General features: G+C 37.2%; 1 protein-coding gene across 1 annotated transcript in view; it reads right to left on the bottom strand.

Moving 5' to 3' along the window:
• The window catches only part of Tfec (transcription factor EC), a 62,561-nt gene extending 41,321 nt beyond the window's left edge, over positions 1-21,240 (bottom strand). The window contains exon 1 of the mRNA XM_021191330.1: positions 21,061-21,240. The gene's annotated coding sequence lies outside the window, so the exon portion shown is untranslated. The remainder of the gene's footprint in view (positions 1-21,060) is intronic.
• Between the last annotated feature and the right edge of the window lie 209 nt (positions 21,241-21,449).

Here is a 21,449-nt window from a genome sequence, read left to right on the forward strand (position 1 = left end):
TGTCTCGAAAAACCAAATAAATAAATAAATAAATAAATAAATAAATAAATAAATAAAATAAAAATAAAGTAAAACTGAGTGAGTGAAGTCCTGTAGAAATTAGGAGAGCTACTGAAAAATGGAGGCAAGAGAGGCATGGCATGGCTTGGCATGGCTTGGCATGGCTTGAAGCAGGGGTGTTTACACCTGACCTGCAGACACATGCATTTTCACATGTTTTCACATGAAAATGGCAGTTTTCAAATTATTCATTCAACCTATTTTTCAGTGTGTAGTAACAGGTTTTGACATAACTTTTCCAGGGATTTTATAATTCAGCAAGTGGATAACAGTTTTTGTTTGTTTGTTTTCTTGCTTGCTTGCTTGTTTGAATCTACAGAAAAATGTAAGAAACAAGCAGGTGTCAAACCAACTTGTTGTGGATAGCCCTGGGTCTAATTATATTTGATGTTAATTCCATTCTCCTGTGAGTGGTTGTGAGCAAGGAAAGAGTTGGTGATTTCCTATAAACCTGCTTCCCACCTTAATTTGTAAAATAAAGGAGAGTTGATGATTGGGCAGATAAAAGGGAAGGTGGAGCTGAAAGGGGAGGGAGAGAAGAGAAAATTGGAAGAGGGAGAGGATACAGGAGAGGAAGAAGAAAAAGAAAAGCAGAGCAGAAGCACATGGCCTTGAGAAATGACAAGTTCTAAGGTGTCTCAGAGGTGGAAGATGGTAGTGTAGCAGTAGATCTGCCCAATCTAGGTGCACAGCATGTATTCATACTAACTGTGTCGTGTTTTCATTGCCGGGCATATTTGGGAGGAGATTTACCGCAACACCAACTAACTTTGGAGTACCCTACATGCAGACCCATAAATTTTTTTGTTCTATAATTCTGTTCGCTTGTACCATAGCTCTTTTTAAATTTTGCTATGAGTAATATAAACCATTTTAAATATAATTTAAATTTAAGTAGAATTATAGTTATTTTAGATTCCTTTAAAAAGTTATCTTTTTATATCTTTTCATATATATTTTCATATATATATGAACTTGATGATAGGAAAACTCCTACACAATAACCTCTTATACATGAACACACAAACAAAAAATATTAAGAAGAATGATAGACAGCCATGTTCACTACAACATGATAGTCCTTAAGAAATTTTGTTAATTTTATAATCCATTTGAATATAATAAATGAAAGACAACATTTGGACTTCACAAATGAATAATAGGTAACTATTAGTTATGTCTCAATTCGCAGAGGTATGTGCAAGAACATCTATTTTGGGGGACTTATGAATCTTCTACCTCCTAGGTACCAACTCAGAATAGCCAAAAGACATTTCTTAATGTTCTGCAGTAAAGATTAATAACTCATTTCTTCAAATCTTACTTTTCTCACAGCAGTCTGTGGATATGATACACCCATAAATCTCATCTTGACTAAACCTAAAATTATACAGCCGAGCCTGTCTGATTGAGATGTAACTACTGAACAAAAGTAGGACTCAGTTCATCAAAAGTTTTACTTGGGTTTCTGCATAACTGTCAGCATATTTCAATTGAGTATTATATAATTCAGAGTCATTTAATGGATAATGATGTGAAATGTGATTGTAACATATTCCTCGGTCTCAATCATTTGAATTTGGATAATTCCGGTGATGTGTCTTAAAGGAAAAATCTACACTTAAAACACTTTAGCAAGATGTGAGTATTATCAAGCTGAATTTTCCTAGTTAACTATCATTCTAGCAGTAAAAATGTTGGCATTCAATGGGATTCAAAGAAATCTAACTTCATGTATAACTTCATCTGTGCCAGTTACATATGTGCTTATTTATATTATTAGTTATATTTATATAAAATCTTCAATCAAATTATCCTTTCATTATATATATAAAAGAAAAGAGACAATACCAGCAAATTGTTGTTTAATTTTACTGAATCTTAAAATTATGTTAAGATGTACATTTATGAGTAATAAATAATTTGAAATCTATATCAGAAATTAACCTCATCTGAGTTTTAAAGCAGTACAACTACCACATACAAACTATATGCATAACTATAAAGTATTCAGAATACTTTAAAGACATGATACTAAATAGATTTAACATTATTTTCATAAGTTTAATATTCATTAATTATTTTCTTTTCATATGCTCTGAAAACTAAGTAATTAACCTATCACTGAGATACAACCCTCAGCTCAATTATACAAATATTTTTGTGTGTCTAGTACATAGCAAACACAAGAGATACCTTGAAGAGGTGAAATTCTAAGAAAGCAATATTTAAACATATAGTTATTGTTAATCATGACAAAATGGATAAAACCAAAGGTTAAAATCAAACATGAACTCCCTGATAAAATGTAAGGAAGCCAATCAAATATAAAGTAGTTTCTGCTACTTCAACAAACACACGAAGACTTGTGTCCAGTAGATATTTGGGCTGGTCACAATAGTCAGAAAGTTTATAAGATCCCTCTTTGACAAAAAAAAAAAAAAAAAAAAAAAAAATGGAACAGGGACTGAAGAAAAGTCATTCAGAGACCACCCCACATCAGGATCTATCCCATCTTCAGACATCAAACCCTGACACTATTGCTGATGCCAAGAAGGGCTTGCTGACAGGAGCCTGGTATGGCTATTCTCTGAGAGGTTCTAGGAACACCTGACCAATATAGATGCAGATACTCACAGGAACCATCTGAATAAGCCTGAGAACCCCAATGGAAGAGCTAGAGGAAGGACTGAAGGAGCTAAAAGGGATTGTACCCCATAGGAAGAACAATATCAACTAACTGCACCATCCAGAGCTCCCAGAGACTAAACCACCAACCAAAGAGTATACATGGAGGGACCCATGGCTCCAGACACATATGAAGCAGAGAAGGGCCTTATCTGCCATCAGTGAGATGGGAGGCCCTTGGTCCTGTGGAGGCTGGATGTCTCAGCATAGGGAGATGCTAGAGCTGTGAGGCAGGAGTGGGTGAGTGGTTGGAGTAACACCCTCATAGAGGCGGAGAGGAGGGAGAGTGGGAGGATGGGATGGGAGGGGTTGTGGAGGGGTAACCAGGAAGGGGATATCATTTGAAATGTAAATAAATAAAATGATTGAAACATAAATAAATAGATTTTCAAAAAGGAAAAAAAAATAGCTGCCCTTCTTGTGAAGATTTTAATCAAGCAATTATGCAGATGACTATGTGTCAAGTACTCTAGGAAACAGGAAGAAAAGATAATTATGCATATGTATACTTGGAAAGACACTTTACCTTAGCAAAGTCTAGGAAGATAGCATTGAAGAGATTGAGGGATAGCCCTGGTAGCTAAGTGTGTAGGAACTTGAGGAAGTGTGTAGAAAAAAAAGCATTGGGGAAAGATGGAGCACCATGTTTAAGGACCATGGAATGGGAGGTAATAGGTAAGAAAGGTCACAGAGAAGGAGAAACTAAGTCAAAGAGCTATGTATAATCAAACATCCTGAATTTTTAAATAGGTGGCAGGAGAGTAAAATAGTCAACAGTTTAACCCATCTGTGAGCCATACCAGCTACAATAATGACTGGTCTTTCATGATTTGTCCTCTGGATCAATAGTGCCACAAATGTTATGAAAGTAATCAACCAAATTCTGTCTGGATTTAAGACTGATTCATTTCCAGTACAGTTAACAGGCTCAAAAATCTGTGCCTGGAATATAGGCACTAGGAGAAAAATCTAATATCACTTTTCTGTTAAATGGACATAGTAATAAATTAATACAGAAATTTATGTATACACATAGATTAGTGCATCTCTAAATGTTCATTAGAGAAGCTTCTTTATAAAGTAGATGGTGATTAATACAGAGATTCACAACTGGTTAACATGCGGTGAATAAGATTATGGAGTTCTTCCTTCTAAATAGAATAGTAATATCACAACCTGTCCCTACAGAGGACACTAGAGATAAAGAAGAGAGTATAAGAGCCAGAGATAGTGGGCATCTGTGGCAATACAGTATTTTGCAAACACAACAGTGCCATTTACACACAAGAACTCTTATCACCTGAGCCTGCATAACCAAGATCTGTGGAATAATAAGCCAGCCATACTCCCAGCATAGATTAGGGTGCGCCACAAGAAGTTTCACTCCTAGATAAGCAGCTTTTTTGGAAATTGATGGCTGCCAGAAGAAGACATTCTGCTTTATGGATAGGGTCCCTGAGAGTTATCCTATGCTCCAGTAGGTTGTCATACACCCATGAGCATACGGGAACACTAAGTGGATTTGGTAGGTTATAAAAGGAAATTGTATTCTGAAATTGGGAGGAAAATCAGTAAGAGGATAGGTAGGGGACTAATTAGAAGGGACAGGAAAGGGTGAATTTGAACAAAATAAATTACATGCATCAAAAATTTCAAGCAATAAAAGAAAAGGAAAATTAGCTATACAAATAAATGGCATGTTCTCCAAAGAATAAATACAAATGGCAATGGAAGACTTAAAAGTATGTTTGATATTCCTATCCATTAGGAAACCATTATAAGATTGATGTTACCCCATCAGAATGGCCATCATGAAGAATTATTAATAAAAACTAAGGCTGGTGTAAATGGGGGCAGGAAACCATTACACACTATTAGTGACACTATTAGTGGAAGTATAAATCAGTACATCCTGGATCTTCTAAAAAATAATAATAATAACTACCACATAACCCAGATATACAGACCCACAGAAAGGACACTACATCCTAGGATATGGACAGCTGCATATTTACATCCATTTTGTTCTATTCATAATAACTAAAAGTTGGAAGCAGCCTGCATATCCACTAAATAATAAATGGATAATGAAAATGTGGAACCTATACACACTGGGATGAAATTCTACTGTAAATAAGAAGTAAATTACGATTTTTTTTTTCAGAGGAATGGATGGAACTGGGGAAAAAAATACTTTATAGAGTAAAGTAATTGAAGCCATAAGGACAAAAGCCATGTGTGCTGTTTTACATGTGGCTCCTCATTTAGATGCTTCAGTTATTGTTGTTAGATTTGTTTAACATTGAGGATCTGTGCAAACTAGAAAACAAGAGGGGAGGGGTTATCTGATTTCACAAAAGCCTAAATATTTATAAAGATAAGTCAACAAACATGCTTAAATAATTCTCTGTATTTCTTATTCACTCGTCAGTTAAAGCAAAACTCTCCCCTAATACTTGATTGTGCTATTTTTCATCCCCAGTGACCTTTTGATATTATTTTCATTGCGAAGTAGCAAATGTTCTTTCAATGGTGCAGAGAATAAATGGGAAACAGCACTGGCTTCTTTAAAAGGTCATGTTTCAAATATTTTTGGAAAGTTACCAATGCACTTTTTAAAAAATTTCCCCATATTCTAGAATAGATCTGAAGTCACAAAAGAGAATGTTTCTTAAAAGAACACAAAACTCACCATTTTAGAAATGTCTTGCATCATTCCGTTCCACATGTCCTACATTTATGATTTTTATCATATCCTAGTATTTGCATTTGGGGTGATCCCAATACAATGTCAATTTATTTGAACTTTATGAAAAAATTCACAGGTTATTTAATTTGGTTGTAATTGATATATATGAATATATGTATTTGTGTGTGTGTGTGTGTGTGTGTGTGTGTGAAGTTTTTACATTTTTGTACAACCTAAAGTGTCATATAAAGCTTTATGCTTGAGGGGGAAAAAACTAAACAACTAAAAAAAATGGCTTCAAACTCTGTTTGACTGCTAATATTTTATATCTTTTATCTACTTTATGGGTTGATGTATGATCATCAATTAATGAAGTCATTTCTATCATAATAAAATGTCATCATTAGAAATGCAGTATTCTAGTCTAACAATTTTCTAAAGAATATGATTGGGGCATTTTAGGTAGTTAAATATTAAAATAATCTAATTGAAAATGAGACTTTGAGATTATTCATTTTGATTGACAAACTGCCGACACTGGCTCTGTTCATAAGTACATTTCCATCACTCAATTTTTATAGGGATTGGTACCATTTATGAGAAAAGGTTAAAACTGATCTTGTCTTTATTTTACTTAACTAATCTATGTGATAGATATTTGGCTTTCTGTGTTTCACATGCACCTATTATTAAAATGTGTACAATACCAAATTCCTCAAGTATTGTGCCACTTTAGGAATGACCCTCAGTCACACAATTGTCATAAATTGAACTCCCCTTGTATCTAAAGAACAGTGTTTCTTCAGAATCAAGGAAATGTGTATTTGTTTTGAATTTTTATGGACACAAAAATTATATACTGAAAGAATGTTAATTCACTGGAAAAAAGAGGCTGGTGAACTAGTCAAAAGTCTTGAATGTTAAAACAAAAACAGTGAATCACAAGCTAAATCATACATACCAGTCACTCAAGTAAGTGTTTCCACACTTCCACCAGGAAGGCTCTCAAGTTCAGACAGACAATAGGACTTTCCTATAGTTTCACACAAAAAGCTTGCAGCTTGCACAACTCCACAAGACTGCCCCCTGATGTATACACACACACATACATACACACACACACACACATAAACACACACACACACACACACACACACACACCCCACTAATTAATAAAATATTTTTAAATCTATAAGGAAGTTGGATAGATTTACCATGACAGAATGGATGGATAATAAATCTTTCTTCTATATCACTTAATGTAGACAAATAAAACCCAAATGCTAAGCGATACTGTAATTTGTAATGCACAGAGAATATTCTAGTAGAATTTTAGACTAAGGATTTCTTTTCCATATTGTTTTTTGAAAAAAGAAACCGACTATAAAATAATGAAAAACATCTTCTCATCGACAACATAAGGAGAGAACAAACTGTATTTGAAAAATATTTTAACATTTTTAAAACTTCCTAATAATTTTTTATAACTTTGTAGTATAAAATAATACCTCCCCTAACAAAGTTACTGACATCTTAAGCCTCAGAACCACAGAAGATCCCAGAAGGAACCTGGACATCTAATTTTCAATTAAACAGGAATTCTGTAGATGTAAGGAAGGTTCTACCATGGAGATCTAACCTTGGATTAATGTTCAGGTCCAGCATAACCATTAGAGTCATGTAAAAAGGACACAGGACTGTCAGACAGACAGAAGGAGATGTGGCAATAAGAGTGAAATCAACGAGACACAGGAAACTAAAACACGTAAAACTGGAACGGTCAGGCAATAGAAACTCCCCAGATCCCCCTAGAAAAGGAAAAGCCTTACATATGCCCTGAGTGTGGCCCAGAGCAGCTTTGCAAACACCCTGCCCACCAGATTTCAACACAAAACAATTCCATCCTGACTTCAAATCACTAGGTTTTTAACAAAATTGTTACAGCAGCAATGACAAAGAAACAAAGATATGTTTTGTTTTGTTTTTTTTTTAATTAGTTCTGTCTTTTAGTTTTCTCATTCTAGTGACATTATGGATTGTGCTGAAGACTTTTAAGAAATAACCAGCCTAGAAATGCTGAGAATATGGGGTTTCCCAATCATAGCTTTACTTAAGAAAATGCTGGGGAAAAAGAAAAAAACCAGTTCCCCAAATACAGTGTCTTCAATTAACCTCTTGATACTAACAAAATGCTCCTGTAGCAGAAGTTACACTGATACAATGCTTGCTTCCTCTCTGTCTCTCTGTCTCTCTGTCTCTCTCTGTCTCTCTCTCTGTCTCTCTCTCTCTCTCTCTCTCTCTCTCTCTCTGTCTCTCTCTCTCTCTCTCTCTCCCTCTCTTTTTCTCCTGTCCTGTCCTTTCACCTTCTCACACTGACCTCAACAAAATATACATGAAGAAAAATATACATAGAAAGCAGAGCTGAAAATCTTTAATCTTGAAGCCCTTTTAACTACTGGGGCATTGGGAGAAGACAGAGTTATAATAATCAGTTCACCACTTCAGAAATATGCCTCCAGCAATGGCATGGAGACTAAGTTATTAAATGACCATGCTACAACTAAAAACAAACAGCAATTTACTTAGTAACTTGGGAGAATAGAATAGAAAGCCCAAGAATTGAAATATATTTTGTAGTGGTAAAATATAAGCCAAGTGTTTCTCATAATATAGACAAAGTAATGATTAACAGCATGTAACTCTGGTGAGTTTACATAGGGGATAAAGAGGATGAATAGTTAGTCACATATGATTCTGTGATATGAGATTAGAAGAGTTGTAGAGAGGTATTATGAAACGAAGTATATTCTAAGAGATAAAACAAATTCAGCATTGACTTAATGAAATCAGAGTCTGAGGAACATCTCAGAGGGAGGTTTTAAATGGCTGAGGTACAGGACTAGGTAGAAAAATAGACTTGGAAGACATCACTGCATCATGTCTTTATAAGTTCATCCAGAAGAACAAACATCAGAAAGACAAAGCACTCTAAATCCTGAGGAGCACCAAGGGGTGATCAAAACAAAACAAAAATCTCACCAATGTACCAAGAAATGAGGGCAGTGTAAGATCACAAGGTCAATACAGGACAGCGTTTAAGGAAGAGGGTTTCACAAAGTCAAATGCCACGGAGAGAAGAAAATGAGTAGGAGATGCTGTTAGCAGACCTGGAAATAAGTGGGTCGCTGCAGACTCTCGGGAGCACACCTTCCAGCTACGGACAGAGAATGGAAAGCAGGCTGCAAGGAGAGTGAACTGTGAACAAGATCCCATGACTTAGACTTAGGGTACTGACCCCTCTTTCTCCACAAGCTCCATGGAGGAGCTCATTTGGTAATGTAGTTTGAAAGTCCTGATCCACTCCAACGCCTTCCAAGTTTCTTTCTCTGCACCAGATTGCTGTGTGGTATAGCATCAAGAATGTAGCGACGTGTGAAGTAGACTGTGCTTGGCACCAAGCCCTCCTTATTCTTTGCATAAGTGATGCTATCCAGTGGTTTCCAAGGGACACTTCAAAGGTTCCACTCATGCTCTAAAGTTCTTTTGCTTTTTTTTTTTTATAGCTCATATGTGTGTGCTGGGGGGATAGGTAGCCCCTAATCATAAACAAGATGCTAAATTGTCCTTATTCCAGTCACTTCCGTGGCTGGCTGAGAATAGGTGGCAGACCAAAGCAAAGACCCAAGCTTTGTCAGAAACATTTTCTTTCTGGGAAATGGAATTTCAGATTTCTGGGAATCTCTTGTTGTTATACAATTCTTTGCAAATTCATCCATTCATTGTAGAGAGATAGAGAAAGCTAAGAAGGTCTGAAGCAGGAGGAGAGAAGCTAAATATAAGAAATCTACAACCCTATAGGAAGAACAATATGAACTAACTGTACCCTCCAGAGCTTATGTCTCTAGTTGCATAGGTACCAGAGGATGGCCTAGTAAGCCATCAATGGCAGGAAAGGCTCTTGGTCTTGTGGAGATTATATGCCCCAGTATAGGGGATTGCCAGGGCCAGGAAGCAGGAGTGGGTGGTTTGGGGAGCAGGGAGGGGGGAGGGTATAGGGGACTTTTGGGATAACATTTGAAATGTAAATGAAGAAAATATCTAATAAAAAGTTTTAAAAAGAAAAAGAAATCTGCTCAATGAGAGGGAAGGCAGACTGGAGTGCCTCCGGGTAGAATAGAAGGCCCAGCTGCCACTAAAGACTGTGGAGTGGTAATTACATGTTGTTATAGGACTGACCTCTATGGTGGCGGCAGCAGGGCTGCATGGGCCATGGATGACCTAAGAAGAAAAAGGCATGGAAAGAGCTTTTCTGTGAAAAAGGAAGGGCCAGGCTTAGTTGGAAGAAATTCAGGGATCCAATGAAGGAAAGGACTCCATTAGACCAAAGGGGGTACACAGAAAAGAAGAGAGCAAAACCTGTGCTGTGAGGTCTAGCCTGGGGTATTAGAGCCTTTCTGAACACTCATGAGCCTCAAAATCAAGACCTCCCTGATCTACCCTTACAGACTCTTCACAATACTTGCAAACACGGTTCCAACTTCTCGTGACGTGTAGACTACTTTAGAATGCCAAAAGTGGTAGACAGTTTATTAGCATTAAATACTATCTCTTCCCATGAGCACAGCAAAAGTAATGATCTAATGCACAGACAGTTCGATGCCTCAATGTTTCCACCATTGGTAACTCCAGTCTCCTTCAGAGGCTCAGTTTATGTGAGTACTCTCTAGGATACAAACTAAACTTTTTATTATACAGCTACAAAGCAATCGAGTTGCTTTGAATGGGATTCTTATACAATATTGTTTATTCACGGAGAATTATTACAGACATTGATCTCTTTTATGAACTCTGACTTCATCACCTGCAACAACTATGGTTTATTGATATTTCAATTAGTTAGCTGTGTTGCAGGAAAATAAAGATTACAGATGGATGAGTAGATGAAGTCTACTTACCTCTATCCTGGTGCTCACTTAAGTTAAAAAGTGCATTCATGGTTTAATGATAATAGTATAAGTCAGTAATACTGTTTGCTCTTAATCAAATACATGTATTGTTAGTCTGTCTACCTTTTCTCACCTGACCATCCCATCCAGGTAATGAGTTGAGAATCATTACACGGTGGCCTACACAATAAGTTAAAAGGTAGGAGTTTAGGAAAGATCAAAGCAGGTACCCAAAAATATCCCAGACCAACTCCCTGTTCCCAATCAGGAGCCATCATTGAACATTTTACTATTCAGGTTAACAAATAACTTCGTGAAAATCTCTAATGCCAAGGAGGGAACATTTCAAAATTCATCCTCCTGAGTTATTTTCTGTAACATAAATTTGGAATAGTCTGAAATGAATAATTGATCTACATTATCAAGATGATCACTGAAACAGTATGAAAAATTATGCTACAGTTCATTAAGGATATGTGATATATAAATATATAGCACAATGCCCCGATAGCAATTTTTATAGTAAGAAATTTTACATAGCTGCCTCTTTCACTCCAGTAAATGGCTTTATTGCTAACAACAATTACTCATTTTATGGCTAAAAAACATAAACTTGAAAGCAAAGCCAATGTAAGCTTCCTTTCCCTTGATCAATCACAAATTTAAAAAAATACATGATAGATTAAGTGACTATAGCAGAGAGAAATTATGAATGTTAGGCTATCTGAAGAAAAGTGTCATTATTTTAAAGTCTTTGCAAACACTCTGTCCCTAACTTCTATTTAAACTTACCACTGAATTTATTTTTTTAAGGATATGAGATAACATCTAAATCCAGAACATTTACAAAACATTTTCATGTGAAAAGTAAGAATTTGGGGGGAGTTAAGGAACAGCACATAAAATAATTCTTTCTAACAATAACAGGATATTTCAGACTCTCAGTGTAAACACATTAGGCTACTTGACCAACATAAACCAGACTTTATAAAAATATGCTTAGACCAGACAATAACCTCATTATGTCTTCCCCCTAAAAATTTAAGACTATAATATAAGCATAAATCACTCTTTCCATTTTTACGGTGTTATTTTTGTCTTGCCTAAGTTTGGAAGTTCATTGCAAAATCAAGTTTCCGAAGGGACATTATAATTGATACCTAAAATGGCTTCCTTTAAAACTAGTTCAAATAGTAAAGTTCAGCCAAAATTCTCTTGCCTCTTATAAAAACTTCTATTCAGTGTTTTGTTTTCATTTTCGTTCATAAATTCTCTCTAAAAGGACTGTCACTACTGGCAAGGTCAGCTCTGTTTACTATAAAACACTGCTAATTAAATAGGTTACATGATATCTGAGAAGTCTTTTACTGTCATATGTCTATCACCGACCCTTCAGAAAAGTCAAGGAAAATGAGACTTTCTTAGGATGCTCCAAAGTTGGAATAAAGTTTTAGTATTATTGAACTGTGTGCATCAGGAAAATGTGATTGTGTTGTAGCCTATAAATACATTGCCAACTCTAACTATCGCTGAGACATCTCAGTCTAGAAAGTCAAACGCTGTAGCATGTCACTTTCAAACTTTTCTCCCTAGTCCCAGAGAAATAGGTGAAGATTTCAAATGAAGTTATTTAAAGTAGATTCTGGTATACAGCCACCCACGTCTTCCTGAGTCAATTTTATCTGTTAGAATGTCTCCAGTCAATCTGACCACTTCAACCTGACAGGCAAGCCAACCAAATCAGCAATCAGTAGGCCAAAAAATCTGTCAAAACCATTGCCTGAACTGGTGATTACATTTTGACTGACTTGTGCAGTCAAGTTAATCAAAATCGTCAAACCAGGTTTCCCATGTATACAATCTCAGGCTCTGCTGTTTCTGAGGTGTGTTCTGTTTATCTATTTGAAGAGAGTTTTATTTCATTGCATTGTTTAGGAATAGCAAGTTCAAGAAATTGTGAGCTGCTAGTTTGACAGTAGAGACTCACATCACATCGAAGAGAGTCCACAATATCTACAAAGTGAAGAAAAGACCTATGGACAGTTTGAAAAAGTGGAAAGAAGGGAAGGGGCAGGAGCTGGAGAAGAGAACTTGGGACTCATGCTTGCTCAGACAACCATGTTTGTTAATTGGGACATTAATACATGGGTCTAAACAGAGGCACACACTAACTGTGCTTTATTAGGGGAAACAAGCCAGCAAGGAGAATCCCATGGAGGATGTGGAGAAAGCGATGCCACAGTTTTTATTCTAATATGAGTAAGATCTTTTCAAAGGGGAGCTAACTGTGAAAATGTACACTTACTATATTTTCAAATGGAGGTGAAAGTATATGATCCAACTGCTCATTGACAAAGGACAATCTGGAAATGCATTCCAGTGCTTTCAAAGCTGTGATAGATTGCAAGTTTTAGAATCAATGAACCAGCCTGACTCCACATTGAATGGCAAACCATGTGGATTTGGACCATATGTTTCTTCCCCGTATGCATATACACTTAATGGCACAATGACTATAATACAACAACATAATTCTCAAACAATTCCCAAACATGATCCAATCAAAATCACTTAGTTTTGAAAAACTCATTCCTAATATTGGATGAAAGCTTGTGGACCGCAGGAAGATGATCAGCTCAAGTACACCATAATATTGAAAGTTTCCTGTTCAAATAAATTATTTTATTAAGTAGTGACCCACACAACATACGCTGTTGAAGTGTAGTCCCATCAATAGGTAATCATTCAATACAATGCAAATATCCAATAATAGCACTAATAAGCATAATGGCCGGCACTGCAAGATTGCTATTCTGCACAGGCCTTAATTGATGAGCATTATATTGGCTTCTCATCTAATAGCCATAAACTAGTAGATAGATCAGGTTTACAAATGAAGAAGCAGAATTCCATAAATAATACAGCCTGACTGTAATAAAAAAAAGCTGATTATGACAGAGGCAGTTTGGAAATCTAACCATCTTGCTTTAAAGCCTAAGTTCCTTCTAATGCATGTTTCTGAGAATGCATAATACACTTAACAATAATTTTCCTTTCCCACAAAGAAAGAGTTGCTATTGCAGACGTAGAACTTCCTCAAGAGGCAGATCTCACTCAGAAGGAACTGTCAGTAACCCCATAGACGCCAGAATGATCACAGTTAACCCACGGAAAATGTGCAGAGTACTGTTCTGGTGCTTTCTAAATTGCCACATTAGCCTCCAAAACAATAATTTTACCAGACACATCCCACACATCTCAAGGGACTTGTTGCTGTAAAGGGTTTTAAAGACTAACTTCAGCAAGCAAACACAAGGTACAAGGGCTTGTCACATGATAATAACCCCAACATGAACAGGCAGAAAACTAATGTTTACAGTAGCAAAATATTTCCATACTGTTTCCATAGGTAACTTTTAAATCCTCACGAGAGACAGTAATCTCAAACAGAAGTGTGTAAAAATCCTAAAGACCGGAGGAGCAAGAATGAACTGAGCCACTGGGAAGAGACCGGGCTTCGAGCTAAAACTCAACATTGGAGGGTATGATCTAATGTATGGGATGAGCATCTCAGGAGACTTGCCCTGGGTCAGTCCATCTCTCTGTGATGCCTTATCCTCTAGATGGAAATAAAAACAGTGAACTCTTTTAAATGTGCCCTATGGTCTGATTAAAGATTGAAAAGGGCTCTAAAAATCCACAGCACTCCCAGGGAAAATGCTAAATATCATTATCATTATTACACCAAATGCCATAATTTGGTCTCCTCAGATTCCCTTTTTATGTAGATTCCATCAAACTCTGACTTTTGACTTTTCTCCTCTCCGACCAAATCTCCAATGACAAAGCAAAGGGAAATGTTGAGGCAATTAGTGGGAAATGGAAGCAATTAATTCCCTTTTTTTAGTGGAGACCTGGCCTCTGTGAACCAGTTTAACCAAAAATAATCAATGACCTTTCTCTGCCCAAACTGAAGCAAATCTACTTGATATTTGTCCCCGGTTATCCATCTACTGCTTCGACATTAATGAGTCTCTTCACTTTGCCCCTTTCTTTCATGAAATGCAGACATCTCTTCTTGTCCCTCGTTACCTCTGCATCTGCTACTTTTGCAAATTGAATACAGTTAGAGGCCTCGTTATCCTTGTGGGAGACTTGGAAACACTGTTAGGATAGCATTGATTCTGATGGGTCTTTCCCCCATACACTGAACTGTTTCCCCTCTCCTGCAATGAAGATGATGGCTTGTCTCTCTAACAAATGAAGAGTTTAAGTACTGTGTAGACCCAGATCCATTCCAGTCCCAGTCCATTGCTCACTCGTTAGCCATCTTGAGAAAGTCAGCTAGTCTTCAAAATCATCATTTTCTCTTTTAGAGAAATAGTAATGACGCCACTCGCCTCTAGAGTACTGTCAGATAAAAATGTGACAGAGCTTGGGGAGCCTTTCGTAAATAAAAAGCACACAACTAATACATAATCCAGGTTACCTATTATCACGTAAGAAGAAAGCAACTACGAGAAAGATGAGGAATAAAAAAGAGGTGTCGGAGGAGAGAGGGAGGGGAGAGAAGGAAGCAAGATGGCAGGAGGAGACAGGAGGGGAGGGAAGAAAAGGTGGGGACTTGGGAAAGAGATTTCACCAAGTATAGCTAACTGATTTAGGCATGTGTTAAAACTCATCAAAGAGAACTTCTACTCATGCAGGAGTGGTTAGTACTTGGCCCCTCTCTTTGGTTTCCCACTAACAGAGTTAATATCCGCTTACCTACTTATTTTTACAGAGTACCTCCTTTTTGAGAACTTTGTAGATAGTTGTAAGTTTTTTGTTGCTGTGATGATTGATTTCATCTTTATACACAGCTCCAAAAGCCTTGTCACACATCTCATTGGCTGTGTTTACTGGGATGGAGATATGCCAGGACAACCCTCAGCGTGTAAATCAATTGGCCAGACATTTTGGAGAACAGGGGAACATGTGATATCTTATGGAGTAAAAGCAAACTGACAGTTCCTTCCTAAAGTGTGCGTGGCTTCCTCATTCCTTCATTGGGCTCTGTGTGTTCAAGCCCAAAGCAGAGTTGCCTAAGAGGAGAACTACTTTCCTATGAGACAGTATGAGTAGCTCATTGTCAGAATCCGTGCTATGAAAATCTGTCAGAAATGTGGAATGGAGACTTCATAAGGAGGCAGGAAAAGGACCTCCTTTTCATGCTCAGAGGAAGATTTCCGGTCTCAGAGCTCTTTTGTCTAACCCATGTTTGACCTCTTAAGAAATCCATAACTATTTTCGGTACTTGATTGGGCTTTAAGCGACAACAGATTCCTTATCATTTACCCTTATACCGGGACCCTGACCTTTACTCTCCACACTGGGCATTCATTCTTATAGTTTACACAAGCAGAAAGAGACTTATTCGAAGTCACATGGAAAAATGAGTAACACACAAAAACTGCTCATTTTACTTCCTATTTCCCTGTGTGTTCCACCAGCTCCACACCGAGCAACCACAGAGAAATCCCTGAATCGTGTGTTTGCTCGAACAACTTGCATGAGAGCTGATGTCTGTCAAAACAGAAATGACTCTTTCCAAACTGGCAAATGTCACTGCATCTCAGTATCAATCCACTCTCAAGAGGTGGGATCTCTCATGTTCTCAGAAATGTGCTTCCTGATTACCAATATATATTTGCAAAGTATGGCCCAGAGATATCAGTTCACATAGATTTAAAAAAAAAAAACACTATTTCATTCACTATATTCTGATCATGTTTTCCCCTCCCATAACTCCTTCACGATCTTACCCACCTTTCCATATACCCGCTTATCAACTCTGTGATCTTTCTTTCTCTTTCTTTAGAGAACGAACTAACATGTAAAAACATTACAGAATTTTTTAAAAAGGAAAAAAAACATAAGAAAACATACACATATACACACATAAAAATATCAAGTCAGAAACTATAGTATACAAGCAAAACACCAGTAAAACAAAAAAATAAAAACAAAATAAAAATAACCCAAATAAAATAAAGCAATATGAGACAAAATATCTACAAAAATACTATTGAATTCACTTTGTGTTGACTATATACTGCTTGTGCAAAGAGCCAAAAACCTGAGTAGTTAATATGCCCAGTGAAGGGTTGATTTGAAAAAACTAGTTTTCCCCATTGCAAACAGATGTCAATTGGGTGGACGTTCTTGTTGGGGATATGAGAAATCATATCTTCTTCCCTGTCTCATCTCTGGGACCTCGAATGGGTTAAAGCAGACTTAAGAGCATTCTACAAACAAAAAATACACAGCTAACCATTCCAGTCTTTCACCTTCTAGCCTTTTTAGATGGCTAGAGCCAAAGAGCTTAAGCACATACTGATGCTGATGTACCAGATCAAGCTACTTCTGCCCTCAAAATCCTCCAAGTCTTAAGATAAACAGAGCTTTTTGAGGTCTGTCTCCCTCTTATCTCTCCACACCTCCTTCTTGCTACTTCTCACAGTGGCCATATGCTAAATTTTTGCTCTAAGTCTTTTCTTCCATTGTTAAGCTATCTAGAGCGTAGAGAATTACTTTTCAAGGTACCCTTCCTCTCAGTGGTCTCACACCCTCATACTCTCAGGGAGTTCATCTACACTTTTAATATAACACTTCTTTGTTTATGTAATTATGGGAACAACTAAATGGCTCATTGGCAGATGCCACCACCATTCTTAGCTTGATTTACCTGGCATGGTGTCCAGCTTCTGCGACAGATAGTGTCATTGGTGGACACGTTGTGTGGGCCCACTGACTAGCTTCTCTCTGTTCAGTATAAGAGCAGAGATGTTCCAGGCTTCCCAAACATTTCATAAGGAAGTTTGGCAAGAAATTCTCCAAAGCTCCTAAGCAATGGTAATTTTCAGTTAAAAAGAGAGATGGAGAGGACAGGGAGAAAGACTCTGAGAATTTTGAGAATACTGAGAAATATGTGAAAGGGTTGTACGAGCCTGATAGGAAAAAGTGCAAAGGTCTGCAATGGTATGTGCAGTTTTGATAGAAAGAACAAATCATCCTTTGCCAGAACATTTGCCTGCAAACTATAATTGTAGAGGAGGGAAAGTGGTTTTTCAAATTGGAGAGAAGCGTCAGAGAGGATAGCAAAGGGTCAGATGCCTGTTCACTAAAAGTTATTAAGAAGAAATCTAGATTCAAAGTTTAAAGTCTGGCAGTTAAAACGTTCCCTGCTAGCTGTTGACAAGAAACAGCCCAGTGTATTCAAATGCATTTGCATCCACAGAGCCTCCAAGGGAAGAGAAGAAGTAAGTACTACCCCAGTGACCATACACATTGCCAGCATCCCAGGTCCTCATCTAGACCTTTATGTAAGAAACACTCAGTACAGAATTATGTAGAATGTTCTGGCTCACCTTCTTATTTGGGTCTATGTACTATGAAAACCAAATATGTATTCATGTGCACACTGTCTTCTAGGCATTGGAAGCATGTTTGTGATAGAAAGAAATATAGGAGAGAGTAAAAGGCAGGGTAGATGTGTCTGGTCCAATGGAAGTAGCTGGGACTATAAACATAATGTCTTTTTTAGGCAAACTAAATGATGTTTCAATAAACACAAGAGATAGCTTAAAAAACCTTGCAAGGTAGACCAGAAGTGGACATGACAGCATGGGATCCTATCAGACGTCTACCTCTAGCACCTTGAATGCTTTTCATTACCTCACTTCTAACTTTTACATCAAATTCTCACCTCTTCTTTTAAACTTAAAAAGATAAAAGGAAAGAAAAAAGTACAGTCTGATGGGTCTTTAGGGTGATGGGTCTCAATCTGCTGTTTTCCCTGGGAGCAATTTTTAAAAAAAAAAAATCAATAACAAGGTCTTTATCTCCAAGATTTGTTTTTAGCCTGGGAATAGGGACTCTCTCCTAGGTTAGCCTGGAAACTGATGTCATGATCTTCCCACGTCTGGTGACCACGTGCAAGGATCACAAGCACTCCCCAGCCCACCAAGCAACCAACCTATTTTTAACACTGGTCTCTTGAGGAAATTGCACAACACCTTTTCGCCTTTCCAGTACTTGCCTTTCCCTATGTTCTTAGTTTATAATGCAAATTGCCTCCACTCTTAGACTGTTCTTGTCTTAGTTGGCAATCGTCAGGGCTTTCCATGCCCCTAAAGAATGCAATTTCCCAGAAGCGCAGCTATCATCTTCTCTCCCGAGTTGGGGGATGGGAGGGAAGGCAAAAGCTGAGACATCTCCAAACACCTGCAGGCCGTCTTCCAAGTCCTGGGTTTGAAACTTGCAACTGGCAAAGGAATGTTTTGTAGAATGTTTGCTTCTCCTTCTGACATGCTTTCCCTTCTCTCCTACAAGTCCACTATTCCTGCCTTCATTGCTTTTGTGGGTTTTGTGCCTCTGTCATCCTACTGCTTTATGCCTTGAATTTCTCTGCTAGGTCATAATAGACACTACACGTGAAACCGGAGCAGATTTTGCTATCTTTAGTAACATTACTTGTTGTCAAGCAGGTGTTCCTATCAATGTGACATTTGCAAACATCAGGGTGACTGACACAATTTGGAAAAGTGGCCCTTTTCTGGATCTGCAAAAACTAAATGTCTTCTTCTGGTGTTGTCTTGACCATTTGTAACTGAAAGGGTTGACTTTCTGAAGTGAGCTGATGAAATAGCTTTAATTGTATACCAACAGACAGAGGATGAACTGATAGGATTTGTGGAGGTATTCTATCATTATCCATATGACCCTGAAGCAGCTTTCATCTGGGTATTCAAGCCATTGTGGAAGGACATTTTGTTCTTTCAGTTTCTGCTTTCTTTTTGCCTTTTTGACTATACATGCCACTGCTTTATTATTATTATTATTATTATTATTATTATTATTATTATTATTATTATTACAGTCATTGCCCCCCTCTTCTGGTCCTCCATCTCACAGTTCCTCATCCCATTCCTCCTCTCCCCGGTCTCCAAGAGGATGTCACCCCACTGTCAGGCCTCCCTACTTCCTGGGCCCTCAACACTCTCCTCTGCTGTATATGTGTCCGGGGCCTACGACCAGCTCCTGTATACTGCCTGGTTGGTGGCTCTGTGTCTGACAGAACTCAGCAGTGCGGGTTAGTTGAAACTGCTCGGGGGTTGCCCTCCTCCTCAGCTTCTTCCAGACTTTCCCTAATTCTACCACGGGGGTCCCCGACTTCAGTCCGGTGGTTGGGTGTATAGCGTCTGACTCTGTCTCAGTCAGCTGTCAAGCCACTGTTTTTAAAAATGATTTTCTACTTCTATTATCCAAATCACTACAGTTCCTGAAAAAGTACACTTGCTTGAATTTGGCACTGTATACAAATATCTTGCAAAGTTTCATGGCTAGTTAGAATTTCAGCGTTCATGTCTAAGACATTAAGTCGAGTTAATGTCTAAGATACTTGTTTTGCTTTTGAAATCAAGTCCAAGTTTCAGTTCAGCAAAGTTTCAGTTCAGTTCTACTCATCCACTAGACTATTCTACTGCCTCACAAAGAAAGCAAAGAGGAGAAAGTCACAAAATCCATGAAACAAACAATGTGTAGATATGTATTCCACTGAGTTCATAGCTTTAAAAGTTTCTTTAAATACTTAAGTGTAAACCTCAAGTTTGACCTATTTACGGTTGCTTCCACCAAATACAGAAAAGATTTAATTCAAAAGCTACTTGAAAGTATCTAGCCATAATCAGTTTCATGTAAGATCCAAGTGAAGGACCCTTCTCGCATGATCTTGCTGAACTCCCCATTCTGTTTTAGCTTGCTTTGTTGACATAGCCTTTGAACAGGGAAAAATTGTCAAGTACACTGAAAACTCTTTATCACTAAATGAGGCTTCTAGCAAATAAATTACCAATGAACAACTCAAGCAAAATTAAATATTACCTCAGGTTCATTATTGTTCTCAAAATGTCTATTCCTAATAAAGTGGGATAGTATTGATAATATGGAATAACCACAGAAACAAATCTATGAGCATATACATATATAACACTTCTTTTTTATGTTTGTGCTCATATAGAAAAATAATCCTGGCCCAAATTTTTAGAACTTTGTTTCAATTTAAAATTATTACTTTAAAAGTTGCTGGTTTAGTATACTTGAAATCTCCTAAACAAAATAATTAGATCTACATATGTACAAAAAGAATACCATAACCTAACCTTGGGAAAAGAACACATGCTAAAATCCTATCTGTTGTTATCATCTGTGAAGTACAAAATTTATATATTCTTAACGTTAAAAGCCAATGAAACAGACAATGTTAGAATGTAAATCAAAATTAACATTTACTCATAAAATAGCATATGATGCAATAAAATGTTAAATTATATTCCTATTTAGTAAATACCTGAAAATATTAAACTAGAATAAATTCCCTAGGTTATCATAAACTAAAACAGTGATTTCTACATTTTGATTAAAATAGAAATTAATAGCATTCCAGTTATATCTCATCCACATTATAGCGAATCATAGGTTGGCTGCTCTAAGATCCTGATTTCTGATTATCATGCAAGATGAAACCATAATTACAAGAGAGCTATGCATATTATCAAGGCAAAACAGGTATTGATTGAACTTGTCTTCATATTTGTTTAAAGCACAGAAAATTAACCTTCCGGTTTGGTTACATACCAGCACTGATTGGATTCTAGGTGTGTCATCACGGCTACAAACAGCTCCAAATTACAGTCCCTTGTCCCATAACCTAAGCACAAAATCAAGGGTCTGTTCACGAAGAATAAATGGTTTGAATGGCTTGGAATCAACTTAGTTGAGGAAGGAGAAAAGAGAAGTCACCCATTAGGGCATTTCCTGGAGTCTGGTTGGAATTTCAGTTAAGGAAGAAGAAATGACACAGCAGTTTCAAGTTAAGGCGACTTCCTTTCTTTATCAGAAATATGCTACTAATTTGAGAAACGGCATTCCAGCAAAACTACTCCCGTGGTGTGACTACAGTAAAAATCCTCTCATTGATGCCGTTATTGCCCCATAATAAACATTTTTCCCCAGAATTTACAATG

The sequence above is a fragment of the Mus pahari genome, chromosome 2, assembly GCF_900095145.1.
Source record: "Mus pahari chromosome 2, PAHARI_EIJ_v1.1, whole genome shotgun sequence".
Classification (NCBI taxonomy): domain Eukaryota; kingdom Metazoa; phylum Chordata; class Mammalia; order Rodentia; family Muridae; genus Mus; species Mus pahari.